Source organism: Sinocyclocheilus grahami, unplaced genomic scaffold, assembly GCF_001515645.1.
Source record: "Sinocyclocheilus grahami isolate Dianchi unplaced genomic scaffold, SAMN03320097.WGS_v1.1 scaffold49.1, whole genome shotgun sequence".
Taxonomy (NCBI): domain Eukaryota; kingdom Metazoa; phylum Chordata; class Actinopteri; order Cypriniformes; family Cyprinidae; genus Sinocyclocheilus; species Sinocyclocheilus grahami.
The window spans coordinates 1,899,373-1,918,942 of NW_015505228.1; the positions used below are offsets into that span (position 1 = coordinate 1,899,373).

Sequence of the window (19,570 nt, forward strand, 5' to 3'; positions counted from 1 at the left end):
TCCATCCGTCCACGCTTTCTCTCTATCACTCGTTTAAGTATGCACACACTGTAATGCAGTTAGATGAAAGAGAGAAAGGTCTGGATTGAGGGTCTTGTTCTCCAGCCTGTTTGTTTGTTGTTATTATTAGTGCTGTGTTTACCTCACCTGTCTTGTTTACTTCTCTTTCTTTGACCTCCCACTCAGCCGTTCTGAACCTTATGATGAAGCTGGTGTTTACATTCATTATTATCATTATTGTGATATCTATAAAGGCAATGATATCTCTGCGTATGTTTGTGTGAATGAAATTGAATTGCTGGCTAACCAAAACCTTAATCTGTCCTTTATACACGTACCTTTGAGCCGAGTGTGTGCTGTTGTCTCTGAACTGCAGAAACAAACCTGCCTCCCACATTCATTACATTTAATTATGTGAAGAGAATGGCAGGCATAATATCTCACAGACACATGCAAATTTATTGTGTGTAAATTTTTTATTTTTTTTTAAATGTTTTTAAGATTGCATAAGTAGTAAAGATCAAAAGGAGAAATGGCGAGTAAAGGGAAAAATAAAAGAGAATAGGAAGTGGGGTTTCAAATGATCCTGCTTCGATTCTGATACTCCAAGTTTTATGAAAAGAGAATCTCATACATCCTGCTCTCATTCGTCATTCATGCTTAAGTGTATGAAACATTCATAAAAATAGGTGATTGTTGAAGTGTGGAGGCATGCAAAATAAAAAACAAAAAAAACGTGGGCATATCAGCAGTGCACTTTACAGTATATGCATTTGAATGGCAAAATATCTAACCTTAACCGAAAGTATGAAATAGAGTATCATCAAAATTTAAAGTAACATCAGAAACGTGTTAATCCGTCAGCTTGCTAGTCCTCTTTCTTGTTAGCTGGGTAAGGATAGACTAAATAATGGGGCAAAAAAAACAAAATGAAACACCACAATGAAAATGAAGCGTAAAACAATGGGAAAATATTGCAAAACATTAAAGGAGTAGGTCACCCAAATTTGCTGATAATTTATTCATGCTCAGGCCGTCCAAGATGTAGATGAGTTTGTTTCTTCATCCGAACAGATTTGGAGAAATTTAGCATTACATCACTTGCTCACAAATGGATCCTCTGCAGTGAATGGGTGCCGTCAGAATGAGAGTCAAAACAGCTGATAAAAATATCACAATAATTCACAAGTAATCCACACGACTCCAGTCCATCAATTAATCTGTGAAAAGCAAAACTGTCATAAAGACGTTGCTTACAGCTAAAACAGTCCTCTATCAATAATATTGCTTTCTCCAGTGAAAGGTTGTCTCATCTGAGAGGAATATGCACAGATCAGGCAGCATCTACAAGTGAAAACAGGTCTAAACAAATGTGTCAGTGGATTTTGATGTGAGAGGACAACAGGGGATGGACTTTTTCACCGGAGGAAGTGTTATTATAGATTATGGACCATTGATTGACCAAGATTGAAATTAAAATCATCTTAACTTATTTTTACTTATGGATTATTGTGGTGTTTTTATTATCTGTTTGAACTCTCATTCTGACGGCACCCATTCACTGCAGAGGATCCGCTGGTGAACATGTGATGCTAAATTTCTACAAATCGTAACAAATTCATGCAAATTTTCAGCAATTTTTTTAGGAGAACTATTATTATTATTATTGTATGCTTTTAAAAATGCTCATGGTTTTCAGACATTTATAGGATTCACATGAACTTCACATGAAAAAGTACATTGATTTATGAGAAAAAATGCTCTGTCAGAGACTCATCTTAACTTATTTTTACTTATGGATTATTGTGGTGTTTTTATTATCTGTTTGAACTCTCATTCTGACGGCACCCATTCACTGCAGAGGATCCGCTGGTGAACATGTGATGCTAAATTTCTATAAATCGTAACAAACTCATGCAAATTTTCAGCAATTTTTTTAGGAGAACTATTATTATTATTATTGTATGTTTTTAAAAATGCTCATGGTTTTCAGACATTTATAGGATTCACATGAACTTCACATGAAAAAGTACATTGATTTATGAGAAAAAATGCTCTGTCAGAGACAAGCATAATTACAAATATAATTAAAACTAATATTACTGTTATGATTATTATAGAGTCATTTTGTGCATTTATTATTCATACTTCAGCAGTGGTGACAACTATGGGGATGAGATTTGAGTTGCTGTCTCATGCTGTGAAATGGTGTGTGCTGTACAACTGAGACTAAAATAAGGGCAAATCGAAGGCTTTTTGTGGTTATCTTGAGAGCAGAAATATGCATTTAGAAAGAAAGTGCGAGCAGGGAGCATGAGAGACAGAGAGAGTGTGAAAGAAAGCACAGTTGGCTGTTTTAATATTACACGACCGCTGATGCACATTTCAGCTCAGTGTCTGGCCTGGCCTTCTGTACGTTAGCCTGATAACACAGCCGAAATGCCACTCTGTGAATTAAACATACCTCTCCCCTGAATGCCGGCCTATTCTTTCTTATCTCTCTCTTTTTTTACATCATCATCCTTTACTTTAATCCTATGTTTTCTATTTTTGCTTCAATAAAACAAAAACACCCTAGAACTACCACTAGTTCTTTCTTGGAAAAGTCTGCATTGTGTCATTGCCATCAAATGCTTTGTCATCTCTGTGAAATGTGAGTCGGGCTGTTGGGATTTGCTGTATTGTTGGATTTCTGTGTTGATGATTGTGACTTTTTTTGTGACGCTTAAATGATTTAAGAAGTATATGTGTCACAGTGTTTCAGTGGAACAAGAGCCTTTTTGATTTTTTTTTAATAGAATGCGAAATACCTCTACTGTATTTGAACAGCTGTGTGTTTACATATACATACCGTATATATGTGTGTGCATGGTGGTCTTAAATGGGGACTCCTGCTGAAAACTGTGTTCCTGTGATCTGTAGGTAAAAGAGAGGCAGGAGAAAGAGAGGCTGGATATTTTATTAATGTGTCTCGTTAATATTCCAGCACTGAGGGATGACTCCTGTGTCTCTTCTCCTGAAGAATGATGAATAACTCAACGCCTCCATGGCAACCTCCACTGCAACTCACTCCTGATCATGAATATTCACAGCCTGCCTGGCTGGGACGGCCCTCCCTGGACTGCAGTGACTCTTGAGAGAGAGCGAGAGAGAGAGAGAGAGAGAGAGACGGAGAATGAGAGAGGTGTATGTGAGTGTAAACGTGTGTGTGGGTTCACAGGATGTATCAAACTATGATCATTTTTTTATTCCTCAGAGATGTGTATGCTGAGGTAATTTATGAAAGTTGTATTTTGTTTACAGAGTTAAACTCAAAATTTTGTCAAGGCCCCATGAGTTGTAGTGAAAACCCTGTAAAGATTTTAGACAAGTTTAATTGAACTTTCGTCTCTCGTTATTAATGAAAACATGAATCTGACACTTAAAAATAGATTTTTCTAGATTGTAAATGATTGTAATCTCGGTAGGTCCTTCTCGTCCATTTCTGTTCCTCTATCATGCTTCTCTGTTTTGTTTTGGTTGGTGTGAATGTCTAGAATCAATGAATAGTGACTGTTACACTAAACCACCCTGGTGGTGTTTATGGAAAACCACTAGATCATTTTAAGCTGTGCATTTAGACAATACGGTGCACAAAGAATGAGAGCATGTATGTGTGAAGTTAATTTATAGAATTATCTATGAATATTCAATAGTTCCTTATATTATTTGTGTACCAATATACATTTGAACTGCACTCAGAAATTTAATATTTAAATGAAAGATTCTGCAAGGGAAGTTCAGTAGTGTCAATTAAGTCTGAAAGTAGAGTTAAAACACAGGCCTATGTGTAAATTATAATAAAAAGCAATGGCACTGCCTGCACAGTTCCACAAATGTAACACACTTAACAAAAAAAGTAATGGTCATTTCAGACATACTGTATGGTGGTCAAGATTTTCAAACAACTTTACGAAATGAACAATCTGGAGGACGGAACAATGGTCACACAGGCGAAGAGTGTCCTGGAAATCAGAGAACAAGTTCATTCGAGTCATAAGTCTCTGAAATTGGTTGATTACCTGAGCCTGAAGTGCAGCCGCTGGAATTACAGATGTTTCAACATCAGCAGCTCAGAGGAGATTGTGTGAAGCTAGATGAATTGGAAGACTTGTTTACAGTTCACCGTAGTGTAGAAACAGGGACAAAGAACACAAAACAGGATATTTTGGTAGTAGTTTTTGTTGTAAGCTAAAGTAACCAAAACACACAGCACAATCAGTGCAGTCTGATTCATAGATAAATGACTGTTTTTAGTGAATCAACCATATACAGCTTTCAGCTGTGAGACCTAATCAGTGAAATTACTGGTTGTTAATATGACAACATGTAGTTACTACCAGTAACTTACAGAAAAAGCACATTGTGAGTAGTGTTTCACAAAAGAAAAGAAAGCAATGAAATATGCTACCATATTTTTTGTTTAGTTAGTATTGTTGTTTAATAGATTCAAGGACATTTACGTAATGCATTTATGAAAATAAAAATCATTTGAAAGTCACTATAAAAATTTTTTTTTTGCAAGAATTCATTATTTATGTCATCATTTGAAAATGAAAATTTCCATTTTTTTCCTTACAAGTGCTGCTTATAATGAAACTGTTTAGAAATCAGAATAGTTACATTTATTTATTATCTTATGCCTGATTAGTAGACAGACACATAGATAGATAGATAGATAGATAGATAGATAGATAGATAGATAGATAGATAGATAGACAGACCTTATATTATCTTGCGTACTACTTGTGATGGATAGTATATGTAAATGCGATGCGATGCGATGCACATTATCTCCAGTTTGAAGTTAAAACTGTAAACGTCAGACTTTGTGGTGTTGTCTCTTCAGGCCAGCTGTGCATGACTGTTTCATCAGCTGTATCAGATCGGCTTGTGTTTCTCTGTGGCAGATCTAGAACCGTGATCCCCGCGGCAGTGACTAGCAGCAACAGCCCCCTGACTTTCTGCAATGCTCTGTCCTATTACGGCCCTAGTATGGCGGATTACTGCCAGGAAACCAGGATAATGGTCGTCACGGCAGCGGAAATCCGCTTTCCTTAAGAATGGCACTGAGAGGCGTGAAGGCCAAATCCTCCATTTAAAACCACGAGAGACAGGCCCCTATTATATCAACTTACCGCTCTGTATCAAACACTGTCTCATTCTTTCACTCTTTTTGGAGTTTTCTGTCTGTTCTTGTTTCTTTCACACTTTCCATGTTCACTTTGTTTCTTCAGGATACTGCTTCTCTTTGAACTGGCTGGGTGGTTTTGGAGAATAACCCAACACTTATTGACCATTTTTGACTGATCATTATAGCTAGAAACACACACACACACACACCAACTGTGAATATTAGGACTAACATGCATCTATTATATAATCGTAGTAATAATTTTTTTAGGTTACAGGTGTTGCAGCAGCTGCTATTGTTTATGTTGTGAAAGTAATGAGCCTCTCTTTACTGTCATCCTCAGGAATGTGCTAACACTTGAACCTGAGAGCAGATGAAGTAGGAAATGAACGCAACCGAACATGATGGAGAGAGACGGAGATGGATGGATGGATGGTACAAGAGGTAAGTAGTGCAGAAATGACTAATGACGTGCCAGTCCTTAGTTGATGAGATAAACGGAGTTAGGCGGAGTTTGCATGGTAAATCGGTGACAGCGAATCTAATGTGTTCTGTCTAAATACAAGGAAAGAGTGAAAAGTCAACAGACGTCTTGGGAAAAAAGCGATAACAGACTTGTGGCAAGGGCTGTTAACATGAGAGAAAATGGGGTAAACGGTGTCAGCTTAATTGGCTTAATTAAGCCAATTGGCTTAACTAAAAAAAAGAACATAAATAATAGGAAACTCTTTATATATTTTATAGTCTTATTTTCCTGCACATTCAGCAAGAAGGTCCCCGGTTCGAGCCCTGGCAAGGACAGGAGGCTTTTCTGTGTGGAGTTTGCATGTTCTCCCTGTGTCTGCGTGGGTTTACGCCGGGTATTCCGGTTTCCTCCCACAGCCCAAAGACATGCAGGTTAGGTTAATTGAACATTCAAAGTTTTCCCCGGACGTGTGTGTAAAGACAAGACTTGTGTATGGATTAACTGGTTCTCACCATGATTCAAGCCATAGATGCTGGATTGGCATTAAGAAAGAAATAAACAAACAAACAAACAATTTTCCTGTACATTATTTTTATAGACCAGCCAGTAAAATATTAACATTCATAAATGCTTTATATGTAGCGCAATAATTTTCAACAAGCATTTCCCACATTTGAATGCAAAGCCCACTAACAAAGTGTCTATAAGGTGGTTTGGTGGTCTTAGCTAGTTTAAGATGGTATTTAAAAAAAAAGTTGCTTTAGGATGGGCCCCCAGCCTGGCCAAACTGGTCTTTAGGTGGTCTAGCTGGTGTAGACCACCTGTGACCTGACGTCTCCGTTCCCTCCTTTAGGGAACGAGGGTTACCATACGTAACCGTGACGTTCCCTTTCCGTCGGTCACTCCGAGTCACGTCGGTGACCGACGAATTGGGATCCCTACCAAAGCGCCATGGTGCTGCCCCTTCCAGTGCCCTGTGTCTATCTGGCCGGGGCTCGGGACAAGTAGTTCCACTCACCATTTTTCAAAGCACTACCATACTGAGTGAGATTGGATAACACTGGGAAAACGTACCCGCTCCACTTGGAACAGGGATGCTGCGGAAGCACCACAATCCAGTGGGCCATCCTCTGCTTAGAGACGGCATACCCCTTCTGCCGGCCTCCGTAACAGACAAAGAGCTGGTCTGAGGTCCTGAAGCTTTGTGTCCGGTCTACGTATCACCTCAATGCTCGGACAGGACACAGCAAAGCCAGGGCTGGGTCTGCCTCCTCCGGGGGTAGCACTTGCAGGTTCACCACTTGGTCTTTGAAGGGTGTGGTGGGAACCTTGGGCACTTAGCCTGGCCGGGGCCTCAGGATTGCCTGGGAGTCAGCCGGCCCAAACTCTTGGCACGAATCGTCGACTGAAAATGCGTGCAGGTCCCCTACCCTCTTGATGGAGGCCAGTGCAAGCAGGAGCAGAGTTTTCAATGAAAGAAACTTTAGCTCAACTGAATGCCAAGGCTCGAATGGGCCCTGCTGTAGTGATTTTAGCACTAAAGACAGGTCCCAAGAGGGTATAGAGGGGGGCCGGGAAAGGATTCAACCTCCTGGCCCCTCTAAGGAACCTGATGACGAGGCCATGCTTACCTACCAACTTCCCATTCACTGGGTCATGGTACGCAGCAATAGCAGCAACCTGGACTTTGAGGGTGGAGTGAGACAGCCTTCGCTACAGCCCTTGCTGCAGAAAGGAAAGCCCGACCACAATCGGGCATCTCCGGGGGTCTTCTCGGCGAGAAGAACACCACTCGACGAACAGGTTCCACTTCAAGGCGTAAGCGTGTCTCGTAGATGGTGCTCTTGCCGAAGTGATGGTGTTCAGTACCTCCTGAGGTAGGTCACCTAGAACCTCCGCGTCCCATCCAGGGACCAGATATGGAGTTTCCAAAGGTCTGGACGCGGGTGCCAAATCGTGCCCCGTCTCTGAGTCAGTAGATCCTTCCTCAGAGGAATCGGCCAAGGAGGGGCTGTCGCGAGGAGCACTAGCTCGGGGAACCAGGTCCGAGTGGGCCAATATGGCACCACTAGCAAGACTTGCTCTTCGTCCTCCTGGATTTTGCACAGTGTCTGTACGAGAAGGCTCACTGGGGGAAACGCATACTTGCGTAGGCCCTGCGGCCAGCTGTGTGCCAGTGCGTCTGTGCCGAGTGTTCCCTCGGTCAGGGAGTAGAACAGCTGGCAGTGAGAGGTTTCTGGAGAAGCAAACAGGTCTACCTGAGTGGCTCCGAAACGTCTTCAAATCAGCTGGACCGTCTGGGGATGGAGTCGCCATTCTCCCGGGAGCATTGCTCGAGACCGCTCGTCGGCTTTACGGTTGAGCAGGCCCGGAATGTGAACAGCACGAAGTGACCTCAGAACCTTCCGACTCCAAAGGAGGAGGTGGCGGGCGAGTTGCGACACGCGACGGGAGCGCAGACCACCTTGTCGGTTGATGTATGCAACGGTTGCTGTGTTGTCCGTTCGGACTAGTACGTGATCTAGGGGCACCCCTGCCTGGAGGAACGCAAGATCTGACCACGGGGTGAAGGTTTGGCGACAGGCCGGTGTAACTTGGAGCCGGTAACTTCCACGCCCACCTCGGGACTCGGCCATAAAGCCAGTGCTGGAGTGGTCTCATATGTAACAGGCCAAGCAGTGTAAGTGCCGCTGCGGCCGCCATATGCCCCAGGAGCCTCTGAAAAAGTATCAGTGGCACCGCTGTCCTGCCCTTGAACGTATTCAAGCAGGCTAGCACCGACCGCGCACGTTCCTCTGTGAGGCGCGCTGTCTGTTCGACCGAATCCAACTCCATACCAAGAAAAGAGATCCTCTGCGTCGGGGAGAGTTTGCTCTTTTCCCAGTTGACCCGAAGGCCCAACAGGCTGAGGTGCCGAAGTGCCAGGTCCCTGTGCTCGCACAACTGATCCTGAGACTGTGCTAGTATGAGCCAATTGTCTAGATAGTTGAGAACGCGAACACCCTGCTCTCTGAAGGGAACAAGAGCTGCCTCTGCGACTTTCGTAAAGACACGGGGGGACAGGGACAGCCCGAAGGGCAGGACCTTGTACTGATATGCCCATCCTTCGAACGCAAACCGCAGAAATGGTCTGTGGCGCTGAAGGATCGACACATGAAAGTACGCGTCCTTCAGGTCGATCGCTGCAAACCAATCTCGGGGACGGACGCACCCGAAGATGCATTTCTGCGTCAACATCTTGAACGGTAGCCGATGAAGGGCCCGGTTCAAAACTCGCAGATCCAAGATTGGCTGTAACCCACCACCTTTCTTGGATACAATGAAGTAAGGGCTGTAAAACTCCGACCTCATATCGGCCGGAGAGACCGGCTCTATCACATCCTTCGCCAGTAGGACTGCGATCTCTGCCCGTAGAACAGGGGCATCAGCCGCCCTCACTGTAGTGAAGCGGATAACGCTGAACTTGGGTGGGCGCCGGGCGAACTGAATCACATAGCCGAGGCTGATGGTCTGCAGAAGCCAGCGAGATGGGCTGGGTAGCGCTGACCAAGCGCCCAGAAACCATACAAGCGGGACCAGCGGAACCACAGCCGTACCCACAGTGGGGCTGCGAGGTGGAACACAGGGACCCAACTCGGGCGGCTTGTGAGCGGGCTGGAGAGGGGTGTGAGTGTGGTGTGCAAGGCTCACCTGGTTCCACAGGTTTGCAGAGGGTGCGTGAGTAGGGCCTTTGTTGACACTCTCGAACCGCCCGCTGCTGCCCGCTGCTGTCAACAAGGAGGAGGATGAGTGAGGTCCAGCGTTAGTCTGTCCGCAACTCTCCGTGCCCTCCTGAGACCCAGAGATAAAGGAAACTGCTCTTTTGTCGAGAATTTGGCGGGAAAAAATTAAACAAAAGATTCTCCCCCCGGCCCTCCTCCGGGGGAGGGTTGTGCGTTCACCATCTCCCGAAGAGCAGATCCCTCCATCTCTGGGTCGCCTGTCTCAGGGCCGCTTGCTTCTCTGCTTGCCACCAGGTTTGACGGGGGCCTGGACAGGCGGGGCGGGCCGCCCACACTCGGCTCTTTGCTTTGCTGATGGCTGCTGCAGATGTGGCGCGGGAGCACGGGTGGAGGCAGCAGCTGCCCACCGGGGCAGGATGTGTCGGATCCCCTCTGTCTGCTTCTGGGCAGCCGAGAACTGCTGGGCAAAGCTCTCGACTGCGTCGCCGAAGAGGCCGGTCTGGAACACAGCGGAATTGAGGAACCGAACCTTGTCAGTGTCCCTCATGTCTGCCAGACACAGCCAGAGATGGAGCTCCTGGACCACAAGCGTGGACATTGCACGACCCAGAGAACTCGCGGTGACCTTCGTCGCTCGGAGCGTGAGGTCAGTGGCGGTTCGGAGCTCTTTCAGAACTTCCGGATCGTGACCACCCTCATGCAGGTCCTTCAGTGCCTTAGCCTGGTGCACCTCGCCATAGCGTGTAAGGTGGAATCAGCTTCCCCGCAAGCCGTATAGGAACTGCCGGTTAGACCAGATGAATGCCTGCAGGCCCGGTAAGGAAGTACCGGGTCTCCCCGCCAGGAGGAGGTGGACTTAGGACACAATTACATCGCTACCACCCGCTCCACCGGGGGGATCGCCGAATACCCCTTCGCTGCACCGCCATCGAGGGATCGTGACCATCACCTGGTGCCAGGTAACGACCGCACCCAGAAACGCACGGGTGAAACGGCATCCTTATAAGGACGATCCGTTGTCTTTATAAAGACGCACCTGTGGAGCTCTTTTAGAGAAATTTGCTCTTTTAGGAAATTATCTTTTAGTGCTGAGGCGCACAGGGGAGATGGCCGCTTGCAACACGACAGGGGGTAGTGCAGCCTGAAGTGTGCAACCCACTCGACACTGGAACGACCACCGCTGAAGTGCCGTCTCGCCAACACAGAAAGCTTCCGAGAGCATGCTGAACTCGTAGTTCTCTAAATAAATATAGAGCAGAACGATGTTGTCCCTTGGCACCAAAGCGAAAAGCTGGTATGCATTGCACCTACTGCCTTATTATACTCACGCTGTGATCAGCGGCAGCTGGATGCAATAATTGCATGCCAATGTGCATTGGCTCGTTTAGTTTACACTGGAAGTAGCTTGGTCTATCGAAGCGATATCCCAATTCGTCGGTCACCGACGTGACTCGGAGTGACCGAAAGGGAATGAGAATTTACCACAATGGCCAAAGCTGTTCTGAATCACTTTTATGCTTTTCTGAGGTAAAAAAAAGTCTTGTGTGGGGTCCCTGGAATATTTCCTTATAGGGGAGCCTTGGGGGAAAAAATGGTTGAGAACAACATTATCTTCAGGAAATACACTGTATTTTAATGTCATGTTTTAATCCCTTCCCCAACTAAAGTAAGATACTAAAGGCCCGTTCGCACCAAGGATGATAACTATAAAGATAACGATAAAGATATAGTTCTAAAAATCGTTCTCAATATTAAAGAATAGCAGAGTCCACACCACAGTTGTAACGATAAAGGCACAGAGAAACGACATTGTTGGAATCACTTTCAAAACGATTTCTTCCAGCTGATGAAAGATAAAAACATTGACACCCAATCAGAATCAATCTTGTTATAACGAGCGTGAGAATTTAAAACGACAGACGAGCATGTGCTGAGAATAAACAGACGATATCTTTCGTTGGTGTGGACTAATATCATTATCTTTATAACTGTCTTTATAGTTATCGTTCTTGGTGTGAACGGGCCTTTAGAGAGTTAGAGAACCTTTAAAGAACTATACAGGGGCTTAACGGGTTCTTTGTATGGCAGTGATGCACCTCAACCATCTCAAAGAACCACTGAAGAACCAATTTCTGTGTGTGTGTGTGTGTGTGTGTGTGTGTGTGTATGATGTCAGAACCCGGAAGACTAATCCGTTGCTGGTTTCTTTACGACTTTTCTATGTGGTTTTTTAATTTATGAGTAAAATAAAGCCTGTGGTAAACATAACTTGACAATATTGTGACATTTTGTTATTCAGCATAAACTGCACACACCCATACTGAAAACACAAATTTTAAAGCATTTATGTTTATTTTTGAAAATGTATGTTTCTAGTAAATAACTAGATAAGACAGTTTGGGGAGTGAGTGAGTGCAGTTTATGTTTTAGAACAAAATGCCCACCAATTTATACAATATACGTATGTTTAGACCTGGGCAAGTCTGCTTTGACATAAAAGTCACTGTTCCAATGATAGCATTTAGCACTTTTTCTCATATGCATCTTTCAATTGCAGGCAGCTGTATATGATGGGCTTATTTGAAATATATGGTCACATGACAAAATGATTAATAGTTTGCTAGATTAATACCCCAGCCTCGCCTATGCTGAGAAGACCCAGATAAGGAAATGGTTAACAGATGCTGATTGAGAAGAGGACACTTAAGATGCTAAAAAGAAGCAGAGATACTTCAGATATACTGAGACGCTTCACACACTAAGAGAAGAGACACTTAACACACTTTCACGCACACCACAAGAGATGACTACTCAAAAAAAATATTCTGTTAAACTAGATTAAGCATTTCCAGGAGTCCCCATGAAGCTTTTGGAAATCAAAGCCTAATGCAGAATCATCGAATGCTGTCTGCGGGTCATTATTTTTGAGAGTATGCATAGTGGAACATAGTGAGGATTTTTGAAGAACTATAACAGAGATCCACCGACCTGCTCATTCATATTTTACAGTTTGACCTTTTGACTTAGCAATTTTGGAGCTGCTTACCCATGATTCCCAGAGCTCAGGGTCATACCAACCATTTTTATTTGCTGAGTGTTATGAGTGCTGAATGAAGGATAAAAAGACCCTTTGTTGCCCAGCACGATGCCTCCACCTGACAGAGTAGGACAGAAACGGTGGGAGAGAGGAATGGAGATAGAGATCTCTTTAGACGCCTTTGGCAAGCATGGAAAGACACTCCTCAAGCTAGTGACATTTAGGGAAAATCAGATCTGAAGAATTTCTTATCTACTTCCGCCACTTCTGCACTCCCTTTCTTTATCCCTTCAACTATTTTCTTTCCCTCACCTGCTTTATATCTGCCTGCTGCATTACCATACACACACACAGTAGCATTGATTGCATGTGTCCGAGCTTGCACTGGAGAAAGGAGGGTCCTCATGGATTAGTTTGTGCAATTGATCTCAAGGGAGACAAAAGGCAAGACATTTCTCCTGCTCTTTCTCTGTTGCTTTTACTCTTTCCCTGAATCGGCATCTTTGGGATTAGTGGAAAGAATGAAGAGATGTGGAGTGGAAGAGAGTGAGAGTGGGATAGAAGACTCGCTCTTTTCCCCAAAGTACTGGTGTATGGCACCTCAACTGAGGAATCAGTGAAACAAAAGCTCTTTCATCCCAAGAGGAAGCTGTGTGTGTGCATCTGTGTGCCTGTGTGTGTGTGTGTGTGAAAGCTGTCTGCTCTTCTTGGCCCTGGACTTAAGATGTTACCCTAAATGTGCTGGCTTGTGGATTTGAGCAATCTCACCCCCCGAACCATCAACACTGAGGAAAAGTTACTTTTTGTAACTTCTCTTATTTTCGTATATTCCTCCACTCTGCCAGTTAGAGGCATTTGAGGGTGTGAACCAGCAGTGAAGCTTCCTGAGCTACAAACGGTTCACAATAAAACATAGGTAAAACTTTTTAAAGAGTAGTTAGCTAGTTACAATACAAGAAGCTAACAAAAGTCCGTCTGTTTGTCAATTCATCCGTCCGTTCATCCATCAGTCTGTCTGTCCATCCGTCCGTCTGTCAATTCATCAATCGAGGGTGGTGAGGGAGGAGGAGCCCGCCGGCCGGTTTCTGGCAGTAAAAGGTGTCGTCCACGACCTGGTGAGCTCGTCATGCACTTCTGGGAAGAAAGGCACCGGGGCGGTGCCAGGTAACGACCGCACCCAGAAACGGATGGGTGAAACGGCATCCTTATAAGGACGATCCGTTGTCTTTATAAAGACGCACCTGTGGAGCTCTTTTAGAGAAATTTGCTCTTTTAGGAAATTATCTTTTAGTGCTGAGGCGCACAGGGGAGATGGCCGCTTGCAACACGACAGGGGGTAGTGCAGCCTGAAGTGTGCAACCCACTCGACACTGGAACGACCACCGCTGAAGTGCCGTCTCGCCAACACAGAAAGCTTCCGAGAGCATGCTGAACTCGTAGTTCTCTAAATAAATATAGAGCAGAACGATGTTGTCCCTTGGCACCAAAGCGAAAAGCTGGTATGCATTGCACCTACTGCCTTATTATACTCACGCTGTGATCAGCGGCAGCTGGATGCAATAATTGCATGCCAATGTGCATTGGCTCGTTTAGTTTACACTGGAAGTAGCTTGGTCTATCGAAGCGATATCCCAATTCGTCGGTCACCGACGTGACTCGGAGTGACCGAAAGGGAATGAGAATTTACCACAATGGCCAAAGCTGTTCTGAATCACTTTTATGCTTTTCTGAGGTAAAAAAAAGTCTTGTGTGGGGTCCCTGGAATATTTCCTTATAGGGGAGCCTTGGGGGAAAAAATGGTTGAGAACAACATTATCTTCAGGAAATACACTGTATTTTAATGTCATGTTTTAATCCCTTCCCCAACTAAAGTAAGATACTAAAGGCCCGTTCGCACCAAGGATGATAACTATAAAGATAACGATAAAGATATAGTTCTAAAAATCGTTCTCAATATTAAAGAATAGCAGAGTCCACACCACAGTTGTAACGATAAAGGCACAGAGAAACGACATTGTTGGAATCACTTTCAAAACGATTTCTTCCAGCTGATGAAAGATAAAAACATTGACACCCAATCAGAATCAATCTTGTTATAACGAGCGTGAGAATTTAAAACGACAGACGAGCATGTGCTGAGAATAAACAGACGATATCTTTCGTTGGTGTGGACTAATATCATTATCTTTATAACTGTCTTTATAGTTATCGTTCTTGGTGTGAACGGGCCTTTAGAGAGTTAGAGAACCTTTAAAGAACTATACAGGGGCTTAACGGGTTCTTTGTATGGCAGTGATGCACCTCAACCATCTCAAAGAACCACTGAAGAACCAATTTCTGTGTGTGTGTGTGTGTGTGTGTGTGTGTGTGTATGATGTCAGAACCCGGAAGACTAATCCGTTGCTGGTTTCTTTACGACTTTTCTATGTGGTTTTTTAATTTATGAGTAAAATAAAGCCTGTGGTAAACATAACTTGACAATATTGTGACATTTTGTTATTCAGCATAAACTGCACACACCCATACTGAAAACACAAATTTTAAAGCATTTATGTTTATTTTTGAAAATGTATGTTTCTAGTAAATAACTAGATAAGACAGTTTGGGGAGTGAGTGAGTGCAGTTTATGTTTTAGAACAAAATGCCCACCAATTTATACAATATACGTATGTTTAGACCTGGGCAAGTCTGCTTTGACATAAAAGTCACTGTTCCAATGATAGCATTTAGCACTTTTTCTCATATGCATCTTTCAATTGCAGGCAGCTGTATATGATGGGCTTATTTGAAATATATGGTCACATGACAAAATGATTAATAGTTTGCTAGATTAATACCCCAGCCTCGCCTATGCTGAGAAGACCCAGATAAGGAAATGGTTAACAGATGCTGATTGAGAAGAGGACACTTAAGATGCTAAAAAGAAGCAGAGATACTTCAGATATACTGAGACGCTTCACACACTAAGAGAAGAGACACTTAACACACTTTCACGCACACCACAAGAGATGACTACTCAAAAAAAATATTCTGTTAAACTAGATTAAGCATTTCCAGGAGTCCCCATGAAGCTTTTGGAAATCAAAGCCTAATGCAGAATCATCGAATGCTGTCTGCGGGTCATTATTTTTGAGAGTATGCATAGTGGAACATAGTGAGGATTTTTGAAGAACTATAACAGAGATCCACCGACCTGCTCATTCATATTTTACAGTTTGACCTTTTGACTTAGCAATTTTGGAGCTGCTTACCCATGATTCCCAGAGCTCAGGGTCATACCAACCATTTTTATTTGCTGAGTGTTATGAGTGCTGAATGAAGGATAAAAAGACCCTTTGTTGCCCAGCACGATGCCTCCACCTGACAGAGTAGGACAGAAACGGTGGGAGAGAGGAATGGAGATAGAGATCTCTTTAGACGCCTTTGGCAAGCATGGAAAGACACTCCTCAAGCTAGTGACATTTAGGGAAAATCAGATCTGAAGAATTTCTTATCTACTTCCGCCACTTCTGCACTCCCTTTCTTTATCCCTTCAACTATTTTCTTTCCCTCACCTGCTTTATATCTGCCTGCTGCATTACCATACACACACACAGTAGCATTGATTGCATGTGTCCGAGCTTGCACTGGAGAAAGGAGGGTCCTCATGGATTAGTTTGTGCAATTGATCTCAAGGGAGACAAAAGGCAAGACATTTCTCCTGCTCTTTCTCTGTTGCTTTTACTCTTTCCCTGAATCGGCATCTTTGGGATTAGTGGAAAGAATGAAGAGATGTGGAGTGGAAGAGAGTGAGAGTGGGATAGAAGACTCGCTCTTTTCCCCAAAGTACTGGTGTATGGCACCTCAACTGAGGAATCAGTGAAACAAAAGCTCTTTCATCCCAAGAGGAAGCTGTGTGTGTGCATCTGTGTGCCTGTGTGTGTGTGTGTGTGAAAGCTGTCTGCTCTTCTTGGCCCTGGACTTAAGATGTTACCCTAAATGTGCTGGCTTGTGGATTTGAGCAATCTCACCCCCCGAACCATCAACACTGAGGAAAAGTTACTTTTTGTAACTTCTCTTATTTTCGTATATTCCTCCACTCTGCCAGTTAGAGGCATTTGAGGGTGTGAACCAGCAGTGAAGCTTCCTGAGCTACAAACGGTTCACAATAAAACATAGGTAAAACTTTTTAAAGAGTAGTTAGTTAGTTACAATACAAGAAGCTAACAAAAGTCCGTCTGTTTGTCAATTCATCCGTCCGTTCATCCATCAGTCTGTCTGTCCATCCGTCCGTCTGTCAATTCATCAATCGAGGGTGGTGAGGGAGGAGGAGCCCGCCGGCCGGTTTCTGGCAGTAAAAGGTGTCGTCCACGACCTGGTGAGCTCGTCATGCACTGCGGGGAAGAAAGGCACGGGGGCGCTGAGAACCAGCGCGAGCCACCCCGAGAAACCAATCATCCAGCCTTGAGGGCTCGGGACACGGTGGAGGTTTCCACTCGAGCCCGACCCTTTCGGCGGCCCGGGAAAGCATAGCTGTCATCTCCGGATCCGATTCAGGCTTTGCCAGCGCGGCTGCCATCCATCCATCCGTCTGTCTGTCTGTCTGTCTGTCTGTCCGTCCGTCTGTCAATTCGTCCATCCGTTCGTTTGTCTGTCTGTCTATCCGTTCGTCCGTCCATCTGTCAATTCGTCCATCCATCCATCCATCGCACCCGTCTGTCTCTGTCAATTCGTCCATCCATCCATCCATCCATCTGTCTGTCTGTCCGTCCGTCTATCTGTCCATCCATCCGCCCGTCCGTCCGTCTTTGTAACTTCTCTTATTTTCGTATATTCCTCCACTCTGCCAGTTAGAGGCATTTGAGGGTGTGAACCAGCAGTGAAGCTTCCTGAGCTACAAACGGTTCACAATAAAACATAGGTAAAACTTTTTAAAGAGTAGTTAGCTAGTTACAATACAAGAAGCTAACAAAAGTCCGTCTGTTTGTCAATTCATCCGTCCGTTCATCCATCAGTCTGTCTGTCCATCCGTCCGTCTGTCAATTCATCAATCGAGGGTGGTGAGGGAGGAGGAGCCCGCCGGCCGGTTTCTGGCAGTAAAAGGTGTCGTCCACGACCTGGTGAGCTCGTCATGCACTTCTGGGAAGAAAGGCACCGGGGCGCTGAGAACCAGCGCGAGCCACCCCGAGAAACCAATCATCCAGCCTTGAGGGCTCGGGACACGGTGGAGGTTTCCACTCGAGCCCGACCCTTTCGGCGGCCCGGGAAAGCATAGCTGTCATCTCCGGATCCGATTCAGGCTTTGCCAGCGCGGCTGCCATCCATCTGTCTGTCTGTCTGTCTGTCTGTCTGTCTGTCCGTCCGTCTGTCAATTCGTCCATCCGTTCGTTTGTCTGTCTGTCTATCCGTTCGTCCGTCCATCTGTCAATTCGTCCATCCATCCATCCATCGCACCCGTCTGTCTCTGTCAATTCGTCCATCCATCCATCCGTCTGTCTGTCTGTCCGTCCGTCTATCTGTCCATCCATCCGCCCGTCCGTCCGTCTGTCTTTCTGTCTCTTTATCCGTCAGTCATCTATCTATCTATCTATCTATCTATCTATCTATCTGTCTATCTGTCTGTCGGTCTCTTTATCTTTCAGTCATCTATCTATCTATCTATCTGTCCCTTTATCTGTCAGTCATCTATCTATCTATCTATCTATCTATCTATCTATCTATCTATCTATCTATCTATCTATCTATCTATCTAGACCCACTCAATTTATCCCTGTATTGATCTAGTTACATGAGTTCCTATGAGAGTGAGTCCTTTAAGCATAATATAATTCCTCTTTCATAAGCATATGTTCTTTATAGTTACATAAATGACAACCTAAGTACATTGACCAGTTTGTCTTAACTAGTGGTCAGATTGGACTAAATTTGCTGCTATAAATTTGTTTTTTTGTTTTTTTCGGCTTGAAATGGCAGCAAAGCTGAAGTGAGGGATTATGGGTAATTGTCAAGATGTTGAGGTGGCTCTCTCTTGACAGAGCAAATGAAGAAAAGAAAGAGAGAGCAGGGAGCTGGTTGAGGGGAGGGGGCCAAAACAGGAAGGAGACTGCAAATGAGGCTTGTTTCAATAACAGGATCGATGGGGTGCAGGAAAAGATGTTGTGCACGTCAATGATAAGCATCCCCAGGCAAACACTGGAAGGTGTGGGGGAGAGGAAGGAAGGGCGAGGGGGGGGGGGAAACAAAGAGAAAGAATTAAGACAAAGTGAGAGTTGGAGAGACAGAGATGTTAGGGAGTAGAAAATGAAAATTGAAGAGAGACAAACATTGGGGAATGCTTGACTGCGACTATGTTTGAGTGCGCCAGAGACAGAGAGAGAAGAGAGGCGGGAGGTTCAACAATCAATGAATGCAGTCAAAAAGATGCAGTGCTCTGTCAGTATCACAACTCTCGTTCTCAGTATTATTTCATTAACTTGTCAGAAGTGCAATAATGTGGGTGGAGTTTCCGTCAGTTTCTGTTTTCTCTGGAGAAGTTAGTTGTTAGTTTTAAAGTAATAGTTCTTCTAAATATGAAAAGTCTGTCATTATTTACTCGTGTCATTATTCTGTGGAACACAAAATGAGATGTTTAATGTGTCCAAGCTGTGCTTTCAATACAAGAAAGAGCTAGGTGATTTATACTATTATGCCCACAAACCACGGAAGTAAATCTATCGTTTGGCTTTAGAAGGAATATATTTATATGTGGTAAAAAGCATAAATTTAAGTTGTTATTCGCTGAAAGAAGGTCACTATATGAATCTGTTATGCTGTTGCATTTTTGTCATAACTACACTGTATTACTGTAAGAGGTATTGATGGCCATTCAAGAAGGTCACAATCGACCCCAAAACCTTTTTTTGTTGTTGCACCAAGACCTTAGTATTTAGGACACGTTTAGTCTCATTAAAGTAATGCACCTGGCATGATGATTCTCATTAATAGCCTTTTTATTGCATTAGAGTAAAACATATTGTTTTGCAATTACTTTAAAATTAAAAACAAATTTTACTTAATTAAAGGCAGCACAACAAATGACACTAGGATGTATAAAATTTATATTTTTATTTATTGTGTTCATGTTAGATATTAAACCTCTATTTAACCAGTATTAACCTTTTTATTAGGTTTTATTAACTATTTATATATATATA

General features: G+C 43.9%; 1 long non-coding RNA gene across 1 annotated transcript in view; it reads left to right on the plus strand.

The window, feature by feature from the left end:
* Positions 1–19,570, plus strand: part of LOC107583054 (uncharacterized) — a 61,840-nt gene that overhangs the window by 37,377 nt on the left and 4,893 nt on the right. The window contains exon 2 of the long non-coding RNA XR_001609008.1: positions 5,517–5,617. This is a non-coding gene — a long non-coding RNA (uncharacterized lncRNA). The remainder of the gene's footprint in view (positions 1–5,516; positions 5,618–19,570) is intronic.